The sequence below is a fragment of the Phaenicophaeus curvirostris genome, chromosome 5 (genome assembly GCF_032191515.1).
Source record: "Phaenicophaeus curvirostris isolate KB17595 chromosome 5, BPBGC_Pcur_1.0, whole genome shotgun sequence".
NCBI classification, from domain to species: domain Eukaryota; kingdom Metazoa; phylum Chordata; class Aves; order Cuculiformes; family Cuculidae; genus Phaenicophaeus; species Phaenicophaeus curvirostris.
In genome coordinates, this window is record NC_091396.1 from 5007334 (window position 1) to 5024664 (window position 17331).

Consider the following 17331-nt stretch of genomic DNA (forward strand, 5'->3'; position numbering starts at 1 on the left):
TACTGCTTGAGCTATCAATATAGTTTTGTGGGAATTGTGGCCTACAGTAAAGCCTGACTAGATCAGGTTCAGCAGAATATCTAGCAGAATGTAGCTAAGACTGTAGAAGGTTTATTTCTCCTCTAATGTAGCAGATAGATACTTCTGGGGCCAATGGTTTTACTGCTGACCTCAAAGGGCTAACATGCATGAAATAATTTTTACTCAAATGTTATTAATCCAGCCTAACTGGGTTTTTAGATAAAACACATGATTTACAACAGTTGTGTCATCTGCCTAGAGAAGAAGAGATCACTCCAAAAGAAGTCTGTATTGCACTGCTCTTATTTGTCTTGTAATGTATTCTCTATTCCTAAGAGGCAGCTGGCTGGGAAGTGTGGTTAGAGAAAGGAAAGGTGAAACAATTTGCTAAGTGAGTGATGCCTCCTGTTGCCAGCTGCAGGGAAGAGGGGGGTAACACATTGAGCCCCCAGATATGTTAGCCTATATGGATATGTATAGTCTAAACACCTATTCCACTGATCAAACACATGCCTTTACAGATAAATTGCTCCTTTCATGAAGTAATGCTATTGCTGTTGTATAGTTATGATGATAGAGAGGTATGACAGAAAGAGTTTCCTATGTGTAGAAGAAAAAAAGTAAGAATTATGTCCCTGTTCTCATCTGAGTGAGATGCAGATATAATTTACTCCAATAGAAATCTTCAGGGCTTTAGTTTGGGTGAATATCATCTAAGATTCAGGATTTTGCTTTCCTTCAGATCATCCATGGCAGTCATATATTTGTCTTTCAATAGTGAACAGGAGGAAGATCTCTGTAGTGTATCACCTGTGTATGGAGCAGTTGTGTCCTCGACTCATTAACATATCTGTTGTTAGAAAGCACAGAACACAGCCTTCCTCTTTCTCTGTCACTTCAACCTGAACAACAAACAAGAAGCTCACATCCACTTGCAGGGATGATTTAGGCATTATTGGAGTGTTTAGCCATGAAGATAATACACCCAGCCCAAACTTCAAAACCATGCAGACAGGGAACCTTGTGCAATGTGCAGGTGCTCCTGTGATTTCTTCTTAACTCCTACTTGATGTTTTAATGTGCTTAAATAACTTAAAAATTTCAGTAGGTGACCAGATCCTCCGAGTTCTAATCTTGTGGTCATTGACATTGCTTTCAAAAGACTAGCTGTATGAAGAAATGGGAGGTGATGTTTGTGAAGATAGGGCCATATTCTGAAATGGCTGGGCCAGATGCCATGCAGCCTCTGTAATTTCTGTCTCTGAAGTCTAGTGGTGACCTCTGTGATCAGCCTAGCCTTCGCACTGAGTCGTGCCCAGCCCTGACCATATTGTCTTTGCACAGAAAATGAAGCATTTCCAATTGTATTTATTACCGACAATAAAATAAAACATTTTTTAAGGCTGTCCTTATGAGAAAGCACTTCATTTTGTATTAAAAGCAGTGAAACTAATAAAGCAAAGCCAGTTTTCACTGGTTGGGTCTTGCACGCATTTCACTTATTTTCTCCATTGTTTTTCCACATTATGAGAGGTATTACACCAAGTTGGTGATTTTTTCCCCTCCTTTGGCTCCCGTGCTCCCTGTCAGAGCTACTAAAATTATCTATTCTTTCTTGCCTTCTAAGAAGATTACTAAGCCAGCTGACCCAAACAGCAGTGGCACCAATTAGACATCATTCAAAATTAATAACCACTATGATGATAACAAATCAAAAGATTGATTCTTCTGATGGGAGAATCATTTTAATTAATTTAATCCTTGTTGAAAGATCAGCTGTGCACATTTCTCCTCACCAGTGGGGCCCATTTGTCCCTGTCTGTCCCCGTCACCTAAAGCCAGTGAATATGATCAGTAGCCAGCACTTAGGGAACAATAAGAAACAGATTGTACTGTCAGGCTTCATTAAAGATCATCATTAGTATTCCAATTTGGAAACAGTCAATCTATCCTAACCTTTTACCAATTCTTTTCTGCTGCTTTTGTGAAGTTTGGTTCAGCTGCTAAATGTAAAAACGCTGCGCAGGCTTTCTTAAAAAAAAAAGCAAGCTGGGTCTTGCTGATGCCTGTCAGGCTGCAGCTTAGGGACAAATCTCGGGGGAAATACGTGTTATGCAACCGGGCTCTAAATGATATCATGTGCAGCTGCTTATGATCTGAGTATTTATGGGCAATGAAACTTTCTTAAACTTGAAGCTTAACAATGATGAATGGAAATGAAATTGATATGGCAGTTTCTTTCATCCTGCTATTGAGAATTTTTGGTCCCAAGGGTGTTTTTGCAGAGCTGGCTCGCTGGCTGGGCTCTCCCATTCCTCTCCCACTCCGGCTGCAGAGGGCATTTTGAGCATGTTGATGAAGGAGATGGAATTTGAGATCTGTTTGCATTCACTTTATCTTTTCTACCAAGGTCAGATCGCTTTGTTTATTTGTTCTTGATTCTGGTGGCTGGAATTAGCTATGAAAAAATGGATTGTAGGATTTTGGGGTATATTTCTGTATGGCCATCCCTTTATCTCAGTCCTGTCTTCTGGCTGTGCAGGAGATACATCTTGGATCTTGGCTTTCAAAACAGTTTGTCTGCTAGGCAATGATCTCATTATTTTAATATTCTTGACATTTATTATTTGCTAACCTTCACAGCTGTCCAACCAGCTTCCTGAAAATGATAGGAGGGCAGGGATGTTTCAAGAATGCTCTGCCTGAAATACCAAAAGAAAAATATGACTCAAAATTACATATTTTGAATAATCTCTTAGAAAAGTGCTTGACAAAAGAAAGACTTTATGGATTTTTCTGACATGTTCCTATGTATTGGAGGTGGGGGCTGAGGGGTGTCACTGAGATTGCAAATGAAAGAGAATTAGCCCAGCAAAACAGGGAAGGGGTGAAAGATTAGTTTTCACATTTCTTTTTGCAAAAAAAACAGTCTTTCTCCAAATTTGAGTAACAATTAAAAATGTTATGATTACTTTAACAGAAAGACACCCACCAAAAACCACTTTTGAAATACCATAGCCTCTGTAAAACTCAAAAAATTTTCTCTAGTTTAGTACTACTTTGTTTTCTGAATGTTTTATACAGTTCAGGAATTCTCTTAAGGACAATTATTTGCAATAACTGGTTGCTTATGAAGATTTATACTATTTAATTCCAGTGGGTCTTTCTACACACAAAGATTGTTATAATAAAAGCACATGCTTCATAATGATGACCTAGTCCAAAATCTAGTCCTGACATCCTACTAACTTTGAATTTTTCCAAAACCAACCCAATAACAGGGAAAACATTATTTTTTTTTTCCACAATCAGCTGCATGAATATGGAAAACAAAATTCTTTAGTAGATAATTGCAGCTGAAACCAATGTTAATGAAGATTCTGTGTGAACTTGATCAAATTTCTTTTATGCTTGCTATCTAGGGGGAAAAATGTTCAGAGGCATCATTATTTTTCTCTGAGAAAAATATGAAACTTAATTTGCTGAAAAAAATAGAACATCAAGCAAACTAATTTCAAATGGTTTGCCGTATGCTTTTTGCTGTGTAACTGTCCTTGTATCATTTTTCTCTTTGTCAAAGGTCTTTTGTAACAATTCAGAAGGAATTCTAGATTTTACAAGGTAATATTTACTAATTGCAATGGCATCGACTGCGTAAGTAATTACGTGTATTACATTAATTAGCAGCATGTATTGCAGTTCTGAGTAAGTCATACATCAATAAAAATGCAGATTAAAAAATCCTAGCATCCCACTGAGAAATGTTAGTCTTTCAAACTACTAATATTCTGTTGGCCCTTCATGTAAAAAATCTATAGTTTTCCAGTGACTGCTTTGATTATTTTGTTAACTTTGCACCTGGCAAACCTAAAATAAAACAGGAAATGCAGAGAGTTGTGCTATATTTTTATACCAGTGCAAGTGAGTTCCAAAGTACTGGCTCCTTAAATGCTTTTTAGTTGTTTCTTGAAGTATTTGAATTAGAAGTGCATCCTCTTAATTTCAGTCATCTTGGTTTTTATTGGTTTTGCTGTAATTTTTCTTTTACCGCTTGACTTTGAGCCATTTCTTCCCTTTTTCATGTCACCTGCGTCTTCAGAAGAAGGCATATACCCTGAGTTATTACCCTGATATTTTCAAATGGATATTTTAGCTATGTAGTAATTTTTTGAAGGATTTCATACGGAAGTAGACACAGTGAAAGGCTCTCTGAACACTGAGACTCCCTTGAATTCAATGGAAGTTGGTCTCAGGATATGGCCTTGGTTTTACACTAGTCCAAATCGCAGATGCTGCTCGTAAGAGCAGTTCCTCCCTCACTTCTTCCCTTTAGCAGCACCATCCCACCTCTCCTCCTTTACCACAATGTTTTAGGCATACAATAGGCAGCCCAGAGACCAACCTGGCTGATCCACTTTTTGCACGTATAATTTTCAGATAAATTAAGTTCTCGTTCATATGGGAATGTGTTAGGGTGTGGTACGAATGTGAAACCAGAAACAGAAGCAGGGTACCTCCTCTTATATCAGAATAATAACAACAACAATAATAACTTATATCTTATGAGGTGTTTTTAAAGATCATTATTCTACTAGTAGGTCTTCTATTTCTGTTTTAACCTCATTAGGAGAACTACTTGGAACTACTTGACTTATTCTTTTTTATCTGCCTTAAAAAAAAATCATAATGTGGCTTCATGCTGGAGATGAACCTAGCAGCCAAAATGACATTTACTACATGATCCTGTGATTTCTTGACAAGACTTCAGTCTTAAAGCTTTGTAAGGTGGAATTTGAAATACAGAAAAAGTAAATGCACAAACATATACTAAGATACAATGCAGGTCACTAAAATATTAGCTAGAAATGCTAATAAAATAACAGTTTAAATAATGGCCACAGATATCATCAATGATTTCTACAGTTTCTGTATGTTTCTGAGTATACGTATTTCCAAGGAACAAAACTATCCATGAAGAGGCTCAAACAGGAAGAGTCTAGGAAGTGCTACAAATTGATGACCTGCAGAATTTAATGAAAACATTTTCCTGATTAAGAACTATTTCAGCACAAAATCTTCTCTGATGATGTGGCTACAGCAGATTCTATGAGATCTTGTGCAATATCACTGCATGCTATGTAGAACCATTTGATAAAAACATCACCCATCCCGGGTAGCCATATGGTCTAAAGGTTTCTCAACCCTCTGGTATGTGATGGGATCCAGACCTCGAGTGACGCGGGGAAGATTTCAAAGCCACCCCATTCCTCAGGCTCTGCAGAGGGTAAGAGCCTGGTTAAAGTCAATATCCTGCTACCAACAGACTTTTGTTCACACAAAAAAGCTGACTTTGTATTAATGTGCTCGGGAAAAAAAAAAAGTGCTTAAAAAACCTAAACTAATACACCAGTCTTTACTGCCCCAAACTACTTATTTACTCCAGTGAGTATTTTGTTTGGGTTGTATTAGTCATTTACTTTGCAAAAAGCATTTTCACTAGGGTATCTGGTTGGAAGAACCACCGGGAAATGTATACACTAAAATAAACAGAATGTGGCAGTGGAGAAGGAAACACGTTTTACAGAGGAAATTGGAGTGGGCAGGCTGCCGTGTTAGAAGAGAACAGAACAAATCTGCCAAAAGGGTTACCAGGAAAAAATAATCACTACTTTTTTTTTTACATTAAGTGGTTATTTCCTTTACCCATTTCACACATTTTAAAACCATACAGCTACTGTTTCTGCACCAAGTAAATTTTTTAACATATGTTTAGAGGTGGACATGAGTTCATATGCTGAGTGACTTCTTTTGTTGCCTTTGAGTCCACCAGCTCGTTTATCTGTACAACAAATAATTGAATGCACCAAATAGATTCGTTTGCACTTCTAGAGGAAGATGGATCAACAAATCTTGAGGAGACCATTATGGGGAGAAACCAAAAGCCTTCACTGATGGCAGAAACAAAATCTATGAAACTAGAGTTTGCCTATAAAGATTTGCCTTTGTTTTTTGGTTTTGTTTTGCAAGTTGCAGTCCTGCCTTTCCAATCTGGGATCTTTTAAGTCCCTGTTGAAGTTCACATTAAATTTTGGGCAGAACCTTTAGTCTTCATTTCCAGTAAGTGATTACTTCCACAAGTAATGAGATCTTTACTCCCCTCAAAAATTCAGTACACTGGAATCGTCTAGCTTTGCTTTTTATTGCAGACTCAAAGTCTCCTAATAGGCTCTGCCAATACTGTGTTATGCCGTTGTTTTTACGGTGTTGAAAAATATTGAGAGACGTGTAAGAATGCAACTCTGTTTTCATCTCAAATCCACGATTGGCTCCTTTTGCCGTGGCTGAGAGGCTACTGCTCTAACTCCTGATTGGTTTTAAATTGATATGCAGCATATTTGTTACACGTTAATACTGATTGAAGCCTGGAAGAAGTTTGAAGAGCTTTCTCTCGCAGAACCATTACTCGGTGCCTTTGGAAAGATCAATTTCAGGCGCACTTGGTCTGCCTTTGAGTTCAGCCCAGGGAGGCCTGAGCATATAAAAATGGCATAGACGCCAGAGTGATTACGTTGATCAGTATCTTTCCCTCTTCCCCCTTTTCCTCCATTACTCCCCTTTTCCTCCTTTTCCCCCCAATCCCTCTTCCCTCTTTTTTCCCCCTTCCTTTCCCCCCTTCCCCATCTTCTCCCTTTTTCCCCTTCCGTTCCCTGCTTCCCCATCTTCCCCCTTTCTCCCCTCCTTTCGCCCCTTTTCTCCCCTCCTTTTGCCCCTTTCCTCCCCTCCTTTTCCCCCTTTCCTCCCCTCTTTTCCCCCTTTTCTCCCCTCTTTCCCCCTTTTCTCCCCTCTTTTTTCCCCTTTTTCCCCCCTTTTCTCCCCTCTTTTTCCCCCTTTCCTCCCCTCTTTTCCCCCCTTTTCTCCCCTCTTTTCTCCCCTTTTCTCCCCTCTTTTCTCCCCTTTTCTCCCCTCTTCCCCCCCTTTTCTCCCCTCTTCCCCCCTTCCCCCCCCTTTTCCCCCCTCCTTTTCCCCCCTTTTCTCCCCTCTTCCCCCCCCCTTTTCTCTCCTCTTTTCCCCCCCTTTTTTCTCCTCCTTTCCCCCCTTTACCCCATTTGCTTGGACTTGGGCTGAGTTTGCTCTATGCCGAAGACCATCAGCTTCAAAAATGTTTAAAAGCAAATTACAACTGCACTGCCCTCCTGCGTCCACAGTAGAAACAACGTGTGTGAAAGGAGGTTTCTGAAACGCATCCTCGGTAGCGAGGAAGCCTCTGTTTCTGTAACAAGAATGTGAAACAAAAAGAAAATTATCCCTGTGCCTGGTTACTTAGAAGAGAATATATCCTAATTATTTTTGCCTGCTCAAGGCACATTCTGCTGTGTTCAGGAGAAGTGGATAGTCTGAACTGGCTGGAGTGGTTTTTCAACTATGCGCTCACTGCCTGAATATATTGCAAGATGCTCTGCTCTTACAGGCAGCCAGGTCAGGCTCTAGGGAAGCTTTCTCTAAAGGCTTTAGGGATCTTCACCATTTTATAGCTGTTCAGATTCCAAAGCCATCACTGACAATGCATCAGTAGAAAGTTGGTTTCATACATCAGTAGAAAGTTTGTGATTTCTTCTCGCCACCCGAAATAATGGATTCGGCAAATTCTCGTATTTCTGGAAAGCAGGAAGGCAGGACTCAGTCTGAAACCTCTGAAAGGCAGGATGTGCAACACATGGATGTCTGGGCACCCTTCATATGATCGCTGCTGGAGCTGAGATGGGCAGCCCACAGGGTTCAGCCAACGCACTCCAGTGGCATTGGCTGTGTCAGGTACATTAAACAGCCCAGAGGCTAGTGTGAGGGGCTTGGTAGAGCCAGCCAGGCACATGAACCGCTGGTAGCAGTGTGTATCCCCTGGTCGCAGCCAGATGGGCTGCTGTGTCCCACAGCTGAGTATGTGCCAACAGCCCCTTCCCCTCATCCTGCTTACAGCAGAGTGGTCTCTCAGGCTCCAGAAACACCAATATCTGTGAAGTGTTCTGTGCTCTGCCTTTGTTCCTGCACAGCAACTCCATCCACCTGCTAGGTTAGAAATAAAATGGTTACTAAGCTTTTGGAGAAATTAATTAATCCATTTTAAGAATGAGAGTTGGTGAACTTAAAAGGAAATATAGAGGCCTGAAAGAATAAGTAGGAAGTATTGGAAAAAATTTCTGTGAAGATATATAAAGTTGTTGCCTGTTATGTAGTGCCCTCTGGTGCTGTATTCAAACCAAGGGTTCACTGGAGAGTCACACGCTTTCCCACTTAAGTTGTTCAAGCCACATATTAAGTAGGGCTTTCTTCATCCTATTATGCCAGTGTATTTTGGTAGCACCTCTACAAAATGAGTCGGTTCCTAGAAGGCAAGAAAAAAGACCTGTACATGACAGAGCAGAAATAAAGCATGCAGGCGATGAAAGTGGAAAACAGGAGGCTGAACACAAAGCTTTGCCCAGCACTGCTGCTAAGGGATATACAAACAGCTTCTGGGGAGGGCAGAATCTTCAGTGTTTCTGCAATCACATATTTCTTCTAGGGAACATAAGTGAAAATAATATTAATAGAATAATTATTTACTGGCAGGTATTTCTAAGCACACAAGTTAAAAGTCAAAATAAGCTACTACCTTTAAAGCCTTTGAGATTTGATTTTAATTTTTACTATATATCCAGACCAATCTGCTTGGGAATTACATGCCCTGTTGGTTCAAATTCCACCCTAGTTCTGGGTCTAGATTTGGTCTTGAGATTCTCTGAGTGTCATGTTGTTCGGTTTAGGGGTTTTAAATTTCAGAACACAGAACTTCAGCATACGAATGATATGGCTTAGAAAGAAGATACGGTTGAGAAACAAAGATGCCTGATCAATTAATAGAAAGACCACATAACTGCTGTCTTCAGTGTGCTCTTAATGTTGCTAGAGAAATGAACCAGTGGTTTGGAGAAATTTAGCAAAGCAGTAAATCTCCACCCTGCTCGTGTAACTTGGACAACAGCTGCCTTGGCTTCCAGCTGTCAGATCTGGCTGCTAGTCAGAGTTCTAGTAAATATGCTGGGTGACCTAAATTTTGTACCACTGTGTGAGCATCAATGAACGCTAATGCTCTGTATGCAGAGGCAGGTGACCTCTAGCACCAAGTGAAATATTAGAGGAATTACTCTAAATTGTGACAATTTGTAGTGATTCACAGGGATTGTGCCTCAGGGGAAGAATTTTGGAATAATAATGTTTTCAGCCTGACTGCCAAGAATAACAGTTTACATTGTACGTTACATAATTTTACATTAGTATTTTCATAGGAGCAGATCAATAAACAGAAGCAAGAGATGCAGAAGCTTTTATGTCTACACTGCATTAAGTTCAAGAGGTTTATACGCCTGCCTGGAATTAGTCTAACCTTCTGAATTTGCTGTCTATACTACATTCGTGATTTGAAATTATCCAAACAAGCAGTTGTTAGTCCAGACCCTCAGTTCTGATGTTGAGTCATATTTGGGGTGCACCCAGAGTGGAGACTCTGGTTTAGTGTCTTCGGGAAAGGATCTAGTGTCCACCAAAAGTGGCCAGCAGATCCAAATGACAAATCAGAAATGGAAATTCCTTCATAATGCTGCTCCAAAACAAAACAAAATTCTTTGGTAGAGGCAACCACTGCAGTCTTGACGGTTGGGACTGCAACCCAGCAGAGGCTAAAAGAGACTAGACAAAAACTGTACTTGCAAATTTCTGTCTTCTGCTTTCCTGAATAAAGTCATGAATGCATTATTTTTTTTTTCCTGTAGAAAATATTGCATTAAAAGTAAAACATTAAAGAACTTTGAAGACAAGTAACAAGAACTGGAAAGCTATTTGTCTATGGTGTATTAGAGTAAATTAAGGACTAGTGTTTTGTGCTGCTCTTGATAAGCTCCTTTCAATGCCTGTACAGACTGCTGCAGTCTGGACACACCCAGACCTCACAGTGCAGGAAGAATTCTTCCTGATTTTCAGTCTTTAGCTCTTATTTAGGATGATGGCATTTTTTCCCCATTATTACACAAAATAATAGTTTCATGATAAAACATCAAACTGTTCTTTTGCTTCAAACAGTGCACACACAATACATCTGCAGATTTAATTATGATTTTTTTTAAAAATAACTACATGATTGTTGCAGTGCGGAATAGGCTGCTTGAGAATACACTGAAACCTTGTAAAAAACTTGACACAAAATATGTGCTGCTTTATCCTAGAATTCAAGAACAGTAGAGAGTTCTTCAAATCTTGAATCGACATTTTCTGAAGTTTACTGTCAATGGCCTTAGAAATACAGGTTTTGGAGAGCATCTGTAAAATGCAGTAAGTACTTACTATAGTGAGTAAGTATTAATTTTAATATTGCTCCTTGTTAATTCTTATTGTTAAGAATTCAAAACTGAAATACATCCTTCAACATTTTAGGCTGATTTTTATCACTAGCAACAGGTCACACAGTTGCCAAAGAACGAGCAACAAAACATTTAAATTGTCGGAAATGTAAAATGTCAATTTTTTTGAAAATTATGAGTAGGTACAATTTTTGTCAGTATGTTCCAGTGTTTTGGTGAATAAAACTAGGATAGATGTTTCTTCTAACAGAAAAAATTTTGAAAGAAGAGTTTAAGATAAATGCATAAAAGACTTGAAATTATATGAAAGAGCCATTTAAAACAGAAGCTGAACGGTCAAATTTGAAGCTATTTTAACATTACACTCCAGGCAGTTACATTCACAGTAATTGTGCCAACTTTTGGAAGTTACTGATTTGAAACCTTTCCTCTGAAACATTACATTTACAGATTGTTTCATAACTGGTACTCTTGTTGTCAGGGGTCATGACTTAAGAAACCTACATTTTGCTTTGATAGACATTCCAGAGCATTGTAGTAGCCGAAATAACTTTTCCCCTTCTACTTAAGACACAATTTGGGTATGTTAAGTCCTTGCACAGAAAGTTTTAGATGTTTGTTTGGTCCAGTGTGGGTTTTAGTCCACTTAGTTTAACAAGAATTTTTACTAGGGTTAACTTTCTTACAATGAAGAGTCAAGACTGCCTGTTTCAAGAGTTGTTTCAGGCTGGGTAAGTGCAGCATTGCTGAGGTATTATCTTGCCAACAACCCTTCTTTCCTTGTTGTTGCACAGGGATCAAATTCTACAGGAGCAACAGTTCAGCAGGGGCATGCAGAGAATAACCCAGACCTGCAAAGCCAGCTCAACGGGCCTTGAAATCAGTGTCTGGGTTCTGGGAGCTTCACATGCTCAGCATGCACCTACCAACACTGCAAGTCTGCTGTGACCTGGCGATTTATGCCACATCACGTAATTGAACTATCATTATATTACCAGCTATCATGATCAACATCTCCAGGGCAGAGGCAGGGAAACAGTAGGTGTGGACTAGGATGTGTAAATCCAAAAGGAAGCATGCTTGTAATGCCATACCCCTTGTGCCTCACAGAAAATATCTCCATGACCCAACATGCAAAAAAAGGGATCATCAGAGCGTACTAGATGTGCCCAAGCATTTGTGACTTGGACATGAGTGGTACATCATTCAATAGTGCAACAGCTAGCTTTGTTAGCATTTTATATGTTGTAAATCAAAGCAGCTTACCTTTCCCTTTCTCTCATTCCTTAGCCCCCCAGCCCACAGACTAAGCAAGAGTTTACCATATAGCCATAAATGAAAAGGCTCAGAAGCTCTCTTATTCTTAAGTTTCAAACTGATGGACAGAAAGTGGAGAAGCTAGTAAATCTGCTGAGGGTTTGGTGGCGTAGGTTGATCATGTTTAAACTGCAAAACTTTGACATTTGTAAGCGTTCAGCTAAAGGCAACAGAGCTTCTGCTTTTGTGGCTTTGCCTACCAGCGACAATGTCCTATATCAGAGTGGGAGGGTTGGGAGAACAGGAGAAAATCCATCTGAAATTTAGCAGCTTAAAAAAAACCCCTAACGTTTATAATCAGCTTGAGAGCTCAGTGGATTTGTGAAATCGTTTGGGATTAACAGGCTATTGATTGCTAATAAAACAATATTTAGCTTTGTCTGATGAACAGCAATGGAAAAAGGTGTGGGCACCTTGTCAAACAAGACCCATTGAGGACGGATGATGGGTTAAGTGTGGGGGTCTGAGTGGCAGCGTGGGTGCCCGGTCTTCAAGGAGAACTTGTCAGTTGTTAGTAAGGCTGGTGAAAGGAAGGACGCCAGCGCCTGATGGCTGGGGTAGTATTGATGCAAGTTAGCTGACTAATCAGATTGAAAAAGTCCCATGGTATTTATGTCACTTTAATTTTCATCAAACAATTGGAGACGACAGCACTCTATTAAGAAGAGGTTGATCCAGAACTAAAGCTAAATAAATTAGGGTCTCAGTTTAATCAAATTATCCCTCTACTGGCCTTGGATTAACTGAGGGAGACAGCGTCGGTCTAGGCACTTTTCATTGGCTGATTTCTTTTTTTTTTTTAAAGAAACTGAAGAAGCTGTTACAAAGAATGGGAGATTTAACACACATAGCTACTACTCATAATACCTCAAACAAGCACCTTTTAAAGAAGTGGGAATTAATATTAATCAGGAGAATTTGCAGTTTTACTGAAGGATATTTCCATTTTTACGTTAGTTTAGTTCAGTGAAATGAACTGAAAATGAGGCAAAAATCTGTCAACAGAAAAGCTGAAATGAGAGAACTCCTAACAAGCTGGCACAAAAATCAAAACACTGACCTAATGACTTCCAACATTCTTTAGACCTCTGGGAGAAGCTTCTGGGATAGCTAGGTTGTCTTTGAGAAAATAGTTTTCCCAAGCTGGCTGGTGTCTTCTCCTGCAGTGTTTTAATTAGAAGTTTACAGGAATAGATAATACCTATCTCTTCAATAGTAATAATGTGAAGAGATCCTGCATTTATAGGTCTTCTACAAAGATTTACTTGACTGTTACAATAGATCTTTTGAAATCTTGAGCTCCTGAAATATTCCAAATCTGTGTGTTGTCAAAATCATTGTTATAAGTGCGTCTAGTTCTCTAGAAACAGGAATGAAAGTAAAATAGTGCATCCTTTGCTGCAAGTGCAAGTAATTGAATTCAACCCAGTTAACTATGAAATTTAGTTTTGAAAAATCCAATATGATGGATATTTCCTTATGTATTTGTTAGAAAAGTAAAATGACTTTGCAAGCAAAGAAGTGTCTATGAATGCTGCCCTATGCCTGATTCCACTTTCTGGATTTTATCTCTTTCTCTGACTTCTAATTTTTTTTTGTTTGGTCATGATCACCAGTATCGTTCTGCATTCTGCTGGGGCAGCCACAACTTAGGGAAAGTAGAGCTAAACAAAGAAATACTTGTATTTTTGTTATACCTGTCAAAATGGAGAGATTGGTCTGGGCTGTGATTGAATACACACTAAGGTAAATTGTTTCTTTTGCATTTGTAAAAGGCATTAGTGCCTTATATTGGTCCCTATTATCCTGTGATCTACAAAATTATAAAATCTCCCTGTACTTGCATTTTAGTTCTGCTTTTAAAGAGATTCTTATCAGACCCTTGGAAATACAGGCACTAAGCACTAGATTCCTTAAATAGGTATGGAAACATGTACTAATGCTCTTTTCAGTTATGATTTCTAAATTTTTCTTGAGCTATGATACTGCGATTTAGGGCTCAACCAATTTGATCCCTTTTTTTTCTGGCACAGATCAAGTTTCCACCGTCTTTGGTCTGTTACTCCTCATGAACACAGACCAGAGCTGGTTCTGGTGGACTTGACATTCTTAGATGCTCAGCCTCTCATAAGAAGGGCTTTAGTTTCAAAGTAATTCATCTAGGTATTTATATCCACTGTTTGCTTAATGCTTAACATCCATTATTGTGGCACTATAAATCTTGTAGATATTTTAAAAACATTATGTTGCGAACAGCTGCTTTTGAGAGTTTGTTTTTAATGCACGGCCGTGGTAGTTCCACTAGTTTGACCTGTTGGCTGATCTGAATGCCACTGAATGCCTGTCCTCAGTTGTTTTCTTACTGTGAGTGCATAGACATCATATAGTTTCACAGTAGAAATGTGGTCTGTGGTAAACACTTATTTTACTTCAAATGGGGATAGGATTTCTTTTGTATTTTATCTTTACAATCATTTACTGTAAGTCCAGATATTTTTTTCCCTGTAGCAACACACATATTAACAGATAGAAATGTCTGTATTATTTACAGATATTTTCTCTGTGACTTCTGGTTTCACTTAAGATGCTTATGAGTACTTTTATCTGCCTTTGCCTTTTGGACATCAGAATTGAAAGTGACTCTGAAGATCAGTGATATTTTTTAGCTTTAAAGTATTTATATGTATATATATGTATGTATATATATGTACACGTATATTTATGTGTATATATATATGTATGTGTATATATATACACACATAGGTATTGCAGCAGAGTGCACAGGTTTAACTAGCCTGTCAGACAGGGACTAAACATCAGAGGAAAGAAAACAGCCTACCTAATCAGTTTGCTAATCTGATATAAGAAAATGGGGGAGAATGTGATATTTGAATTTCCTTTGCCTTTCTGATGGGTTGAGAAATGCTGCTTTCATGTTAAAGCAGATAAAATAGAGGAAAAAATAGAGGGCACTGAAAATTATCTGTATAAACACACTGACTACCATACTTCGTAATGTAATTCTAACCCTAGTTCCAGAGTGAGCTTTTGTTATAAACAAAACAAAAAAAAACCCCAAATCCCCAAACAGAAACCCCCAAATAAAAAAAATATCCAACAAACTAAAACCTGTGCCTGCCCAGATGAAAAAATTATACCTTGTGGCCCACATTTTCGTTCAGCAGCTCCTTCCAGCCCCATTTCTGCTGCAGATCCACACTTGTTTTCTCTCTCAAGCTTAAACCTAACCCTGCCTTCAGGTTGAGACCTACACAGGGTCCTTTGGGCTTTATTCGGATGAAAATGATCTCAGTCAGTTATCTTAGTTCAGAATTATAATAAGGGGAATATGGCCATCATTTTATGAAGCTTTTAAACTGAGTGAGCACATGAATCCAGATTAGCAATTCTGCTTTCAATCTCACTCACTTTTCCTGATGATAGGAATAAAAGATAATTTTTAACTCCAGCATGTTCCCTCTGCATACTAGCTGGCACCCAAATTTTCTGATTTAGATATAATTTAAATTTCTCCAAACTCTTAAGTATTTTAACAGATTCTAAGTCTACGCTTCAGCTGAGAGGAGGGTAGTAAAGGTGTAAGGGGCAGTCGCTGGCATTAATGATGTTTTACTGGCAGTGATGTCCCTCTGCAAAATGTGAGGGGTTTGTACCTCTTTCCTATCACTGTTGCACCTGTCACTGCTGCAGCTATGCTTTTCATTGCTGTGTGATGTTAGAAAGTGACAGTTTTGTGAGAACCTCCTCATTGCTACACATCTTTTTCATTAAGCCACCATCAGCTTTTAGACTGCTTGCTACAAAGAGGTTCCATCAATAATTTAATAAAAAGTGAAAAAAAAACAGGATGAAAGAACTGAACAGAAGAGAGTATTTGTGATCATACTATTTGCTTTTGAGAGAGCCACTCTTGGCACTTACACATTGCAGGCTGGATTTAGTATTCAAGGAGTGCAGTGTGAAATTTCAGAAGGTTTGGACTTTCTAGCTAGAAAACGCTTCTGAAAAATTGTCTTGCGTCTTGAGCTTCACAGTTCTGTGGGGTTGTCTGTTCTGTTGGTGACTTTGAGAGGTTATAATTGAAAAAATACAATTCTGACTACTAAGAAGTAATTTGGTTTCTTAACATTAATTTTTAAACATGTTCTCTTTTTTTTTGTAATATTTTTTAAACAGGGTAAAGTTGTAGCTATTTAATTATAGTTTGCTCAAAAATGTTTCATTTGTTTCCTACACGATTTCTATGAACATACTTTCTCTGCTTGTGAATGACAAGCACTGTGTTCACAAATGAGTGATACAGGTAGAGAATAAAATTACACATGCTTGGAAATTCAGATGAAACAAAGCCCACAAGTGTTATGCTGATACCATATTTTGTATGCAAACACCTTCTAGCAGCCTCCCCAAGTGTTGTGTTTTCATATCTGGAAAAAAGTTTGAAATGCAGTTAAAAATTGTAAATATTTGAAGTTTCTTCCCCTTGGCCTGGATTATGAAATAGTAATCCATTACATTGTAATTCTTCCTGTACCGTGCAAATCCCTTTACAAGGATTAGGAGATTGTAACAAAGATGATCATATTTCAAGAGGTACTGGTGTAAATTATACACTGCTGCTGCAGGATTTCATACAGCCTTCACCCAACATGTTATATACACTCACCCAAATGAACAGGTGCTTTACATTTATTGAGAATCTTAATTCACACAACAATAAAAAAGAAGATTTGGCTACAAGGCTGTGTGGCACATTCGGTCTGTTGCTCTTCGAGTGGACTCAACAATAGCCGAGGGTGTGCAGTGGAGCAAAGACTATGCAATCAGTGGCCCCTTGCCCCTTTGGTGGGGGAGAATTTCAGTAAAACACAAAGAAGCTGCTGTTTCTGCTTTTGCTGCTATCAGCCTGGGCAGTACTGACAGAGCAGTGGTTGTTAAATCTATTTCTGCAATTAGCTGCTTGTGCAAGAGTAGAAGAAAAGTCTGTTTTATAATTCTGTGTCACTTATTTTTCTTTCCTGAGATCAGACCCTGCTTTGGAAGAATAAGCTAGAAGACAAGATTTCTTCTATACACTAAGGGTATGCAGCTTTTTTCCATAATTTTGCATTAATTCTAATTCAATGAGTAGTATTGAGTTGCTATGTAAGGAAAAAAAAAATCCATAAGAATTGATTTACACCACTGAGGGCTGATGTTACCTTGTCCTACCTATAGAGGCAATTCTGAATTGATATGGAATTTAAAAACAAAACACAAGCCAGAATTTGTGGAGGAGTCTGATTTAGTTGTTCTTTGCTCAAATTTCCTCTTTCAAATCCACCATTCTGGTCTTATCTAAAACCAATTTCTGTATTTAGATTTTTCACGTCTCTTTGGATTTGCCTGTAACTAAACAAGCCTAATCTCTTTAACTAGTACTCTACTTAGAAGCTTTCTTTGTTAGCTTTGAGAGATAAGAGGTTAAGGGAAAGGGCAAATTAAGCTACATGGGACAGATTTACAAGTATAGATTATAAACCAGAGATTGTAATCCAAGCAAGGAAATCCCGACTTTCAAGTTTTGTACTTGAATTATGCA